This window comes from Pleurodeles waltl, chromosome 7 (genome assembly GCF_031143425.1).
Source record: "Pleurodeles waltl isolate 20211129_DDA chromosome 7, aPleWal1.hap1.20221129, whole genome shotgun sequence".
Taxonomy (NCBI): domain Eukaryota; kingdom Metazoa; phylum Chordata; class Amphibia; order Caudata; family Salamandridae; genus Pleurodeles; species Pleurodeles waltl.
In genome coordinates, this window is record NC_090446.1 from 1247147395 (window position 1) to 1247153394 (window position 6000).

Below are 6000 nucleotides of genomic sequence, written 5' to 3' on the forward strand. Positions count from 1 at the left end.
GCTAGAGGCCAAAATCTACAGGTAGTCACTTTGCTAAAAACAGCTCTGTTTTCTGTGATATGTCCACGTTGTGTTTTGGGGCATATCCTGTCGCGGGCGCTAGGCCTACCCACACAAGTGAGGTATCATTTTGATCGGGAGACGTGGGGGAACGCTGGGTGGAAGGACATTTGTGGCTCCTCTCAGATTCCAGAACTTTCTGCCACAGAAATGTGAGGAACATGTGTTTTTTTAGCCAAATTTTGAGGTTTGCAAAGGATTCTGGGTAACAGAACCTGGTCCGAGCCACACAAGTCACCCCTCCTTGGATTCCCCTAGGTCTCTAGTTTTCAGAAATGCACAGGTTTGGTAGGTTTCCCTAGGTGCCGGCTGAGCTAGAGGCCAAAATCTACAGGTAGTCACTTTGCTAAAAACAGCTCTGTTTTCTGTGATATGTCCACGTTGTGTTTTGGGGCATATCCTGTCGCGGGCGCTAGGCCTACCCACACAAGTGAGGTATCATTTTTATCGGGAGACGTGGGGGAACGCTGGGTGGAAGGAAATTTGTGGCTCCTCTCAGATTCCAGAACTTTCTGCCACAGAAATGTGAGGAACATGTGTTTTTTTAGCCAGATTTTGAGATTTGCAAAGGATTCTGGGTAACAGAACCTGGTCCGAGCCCCGCAAGTCACCCCTCCTTGGATTCCCCTAGGTCTCTAGTTTTCAGAAATGCACAGGTTTGGTAGGTTTCCCTAGGTGGCGGCTGAGCTAGAGGCCAAAATCTACAGGTAGTCACTTTGCTAAAAACAGCTCTGTTTTCTGTGATATGTCCACGTTGTGTTTTGGGGCATATCCTGTCGCGGGCGCTAGGCCTACCCACACAAGTGAGGTATCATTTTTATCGGGAGACGTGGGGGAACGCTGGGTGGAAGGAAATTTGTGGCTCCTCTCAGATTCCAGAACTTTCTGCCACAGAAATGTGAGGAACATGTGTTTTTTTAGCCAAATTTTGAGATTTGCAAAGGATTCTGGGTAACAGAACCTGGTCCGAGCCCCGCAAGTCACCCCTCCTTGGATTCCCCTAGGTCTCTAGTTTTCAGAAATGCACAGGTTTGGTAGGTTTCCCTAGGTGGCGGCTGAGCTAGAGGCCAAAATCTACAGGTAGTCACTTTGCTAAAAACAGCTCTGTTTTCTGTGATGTGTCCACGTTGTGTTTTGGGGCATATCCTGTCGCGGGTGCTAGGCCTACCCACACAAGTGAGGTACCATTTTTATCGGGAGACTTGGGGGAACATAGATTAGCAAAACAAGTACTATTGCCCCTTGTCTTTCTCTACATTTTTTCCTTCCAAATATAGGAGTGTGTGTAAAAAAGACATCTATTTGAGAAATTCCCTGTAATTCACGTGCTACTATGGTCACCCCGGAATTCAGAGATGTGCAAATAACCACTGCTCCTCAACACCTTATCTTGTGCCCTTTTTGGAAATGCAAAGGTTTTCTTGATAGCAATTTTTTACTCCTTATATTTCAGCAAATGAATTGCTGTATACCCGGTATAGAATGAAAACGCACTGCAGGGTGCAGCTCATTTATTGGCTCTGGGTTCCTCGGGTTCTTGATGAACCTACAAACCCTATATATCCCCGCAACCAGAGGAGTCCAGCAGACGTAACGGTATATTGCTTTCGATAATCTGACATTGCAGGGAAAAGTTACAGAGTAAAACGTAGAGAAAAATTGATGGTTTTTTCACCTCAATTTCAATATTTTTCTTTTTCAGCTGTTATTTTCTGTAGGAAACCCTTGTAGGATCTACACAAATGACCCCTTGCTGAATTCAGAATTTTGTCTACTTTTCAGAAATGTTTAGGTTTCTGGGATCCAGCATTGGTTTCATGACCATTCCTGTCACTGACTGGAAGGAGGCTGAAAGCACAAAAAATTGCACAAATGGGGTATGCCCCAGTAAAATGCCAAAATTGTGTTGAAAAATTGGGTTTTCTGATTCAAGTCTGCCTGTTCCTGAAAGCTGGGAAGCTGCTGAGTTTAGCACCGCAAACCCTTTGTTGATGCCATTTTCAGGGGAAAAACCACAAGCCTTCTTCTGCAGCCACTTTTTCCAATTTTTTTGAAAAAAACGATATTTTCACTGTATTTTGGCCAATTTCTTGGCCTCCTTCAAGGGAACCCACAAAGTCTGGGTACCTCTAGAATCCCCAGGATGTTGGAAAAAAAGGACGCAAATTTGGCTTGGTTAGCTTATGTGGACAAAAAGTTATGAGGGCCTAAGCGCGAACTGCCCCAAATAGGCAAAAAAAGGCCCGGCACAGGAGGGGGAAAAGGCCTGGCAGCGAAGGGGTTAAAAAACCGGAGCTGAGAGACGACGAAACTCGTAGCGTACTCGCGTTTATAAAGAATAAAAACAATCAGTAAGCACATATTATGAATAATATGATGATATTGTTATATTGACTTGTAGGAGGTGTAGATATTAGGATTTAAACATATGAACATTGTATTTCTAATACGATTTTACAGGGATTTATGCCATAGAGTTACAACAATCGGAGGTATATGGGATATAGAGTTATACTAGGTGAGTGCCATATACATTTACACTATATTAATGTTAACTACTAAGAGGTTTTTCGATATAGATATAGATACTGAAAAAGTTATGATATTTCACCCATATATATGCAGGTAATATGGAATAAATGGAACAGCCATAAAGAACACGGGGGAAGGTATATGACATTTTGATATTCTTGGAAGGTATGAACAGCTGGAGTTTAATTTGTGATTTTTGGGATTGGGTCTGTGGAGCATCCTCTATAACAATATACTATAAATATAGGGTGATCTATGCATGGAATGTGCACTTTTCTGGCGTGTTGTATGAGGGGGGTGCATGTACACTATGAGAAATTAATCACTGATTGTATATTTTGTAGTTGGGAATTTAAAATGTTATAGTAATTCTAAACTCGTCACAATTAGTGATATGGTGTACAAATAGATTCCTACCGCCAAGCATGTTATGTCATCACAATATAACAAATTGAGAAGTACTTAGAACATATGATATTTTATTACCTAAAATCATGTACGTAATGTTATTATAGGAAGTCCTGATGAAGTCCTGGGGGTACTCCCTGGATGAAACACGTGTTGACAAAGGGACAAAGGAGGAAGTTGCTGGACGGAACTGTTAACTTTGGAATTAATCACACAAGGATATAAATTGGTAACTTTGGAACTAACCAAATAAGGATACACGATTCGGACTGATGGACATTAATTTTGGGACTGTGGACAGGATAAAAATACATTTTTGGTGTGATTTTTTGTGACACCCAGATAAACAGGGGTAGAGTTTTGATTGATGTTTGAATTGTATTATTTTGATTTGTTTTTGTATATATTGAGTACATAATAGAATTTGAATACTGTAATGAAACTAGGATTGTCTTTGTGTTACTGTCACATGTGCAATTGAACTTATTTTCATATTCAGACAATATGTGGTTGTCGTTTCAGGGGATTTAGAGGGTGTGACCCTAGTCATTTGCACCGTGTGAGATAGTGGAATCTATTAGAACGGAAGTAGAGTAGGGAGCGCCTATTACTCATTATTCACCCTCTCATTCTATGTGTACAATTATTGCACCAACACCACAGAAGGCATACACAGTATCGTCACAGACAGGGATCAGGATTTAGCACTATGCATTTCACTGCCAAACAATTGGCTATATGCCACAGCAGGATGAGGGCCAACCACCGCCAACTGCACCCCTCCTGTGGCCCACTAAGCCCTCTCTCACATGGAATGCAACCTAGCTAGGTTACCTTCTTTTCCCTTTCAACCATTACCCTGGAGCTGGATCACACTACAATGTCTGGCCTGGCATTGAGGGGCACCCACTAACTGACAGCCACCACCTGCAACCTATTGTTGTAACGCCCACTGTACTCACCCTCTTGAGGTTGCTGTGATGCCCTTCCAGCTCTGCGTAGGCCACTGCCAGTATGCGGGCCATCAGGGAGGTCTGGTTCCGACGGGCACCCCTTCCTCGTTGGGAGGCCATCCGCAGCTGGGCCTCTGTGGTTTTCCATGCCCAGCATCTCAGGTCCTCCCACTGTTTCCCACAGTGAGTGCTCCGGCTGCCATGGACCCCCAAGGTCCGCACGTCCTTGGTGATGGCATGCCATAATTCCTTCTTTTGATGGGCGCTGACCTGCAGAGGCGATACAGATGGGAGGACACCATTACACATAAAATCCAGCCTGTCACACATATGGCCCACCAATCCTGTTTCCATCACCATTGGCACACACATCATCCAGCGCACACCATGTACACCATCACATGACATCCCCACCGATGACACAATTCTTGCACACATATCTCCATGCATCCTTCCCACATGCATCGTGCCCAAGGTGTACTCTCCTGTTGGTCTGGAGGACCATGCAGCAGTCCGTACTGGGGTTGAACCCCATCCACCAATAGCTCCAACTCCTCCGCAGTGAAGGCAGGGGCCCTTTCCCCAGTCACACAGGCCATGGTAGGTTCCAGAGACAGGTCACAGCAGCATACACAGTGCAGGTGTTCTCCTGTTGATGGTCAGGAAACAAGTAAGGAGGAGATAGAAAATGGTGGTCACGTCCGTGGCAGTGTCCACTGTCACTGCCGGCGCAGATCCCCATTGGCCACTGTACTCCATAGACCACCATATTATCCAAAGAGGAATTGCACTGCGGTGCAAGACCGCCTTCCACCACAACGCCCAACGTCAGCGGAGTTACCTCATTTTGACCCATCACTACATACAGGACAGGCAGTTGCCATTTCCTGGTGGTGGACAATGATCAGATTAACCTTGACTGCGTCACTGCCTAGATTTGCACATACCTTGCCATTCCCACTGTCCCATCACATAAATGCACTATGTACATTGAGGTGGTGGTTCCATTGTTCAAATTGTGACAGTCTACTCACTCTTTTGTCCCTTAGATACCTACAGCTGCGGATGAATGGGAGGACAAGACGAACCCCCGTGTACAGACCCTTTGTGGACACTGGAGGACAGGCACATTATAGTGACTTATAGACTGGATAGGGCCACAATCACGGAGCTGTGTGCCCAATTGGAGCCTGACCTGATATAATCTATCCGTCATCCCACTGGGATCCCCACTCTTGGGCAAGTGCTATCAGTGCTCCATTTCCTAGCAACTGGTTCTTTCCAAGTGACAGTGGGCTTCGCAGCTGGAAAGTCACAGCCAATATTTTCAATCATGATGGCAAGGGTTTTGTCTATCCTGGTGAAACACGTGCAACTACATTGCTTAACACCAGGTGGAAGATTTGCCCACTATGAAGGCAGGACTCTATACAATGGGGCATATCCCCAATATTATTGAGGCGATTGACTGTACACATATTGTGTTTGTCCCTCCCCCGCCAGAATGAACAGGTGTTCAGGTGGTGGGCTGGTCAATAGACTGGCTAGTGGTAGGGGCTCGCTGCTGGGGAGTCCATTCCCTCATTATGTTGGCCATGTCTGCCAGTACCCCTGCTATGGAGATCATGGCGGTGTTGAGGGCCTGCAAGTCCTCCCTGATCTCCTCATGGTGTTTCTCCTGCAGCCGCTTGTTCTCCTGCATGTTGTTCAGGATCTGGCGCATCGTGTCCTGGGATTGGTGGTAGGCCCCCAGCACATTAGTGAGTGCCTCCTGGAAAGTCGGTTCCCTGGGCCTGTCTTCCTCCTGGTGCACGACATGTTCTCCCAGTGTCCCTGTTGCCCTGTGTCCCTGTCCCCTGAATCATGTGCCAACTGCCACTAACACCAGGTCCCTGATTGTCTTGGGTGCGAGGTGTGGACTGGGGTCCTATAAAGGTGGGCACACTGCTGATTGACGTGTCCTGGGGACAGAGGTGTGGGGACGCTGGGTGGGTGCTGTGGTGTTGGATACTGATGGTGGAGGCTCTGTGGTAGACTGTGTGTGGGC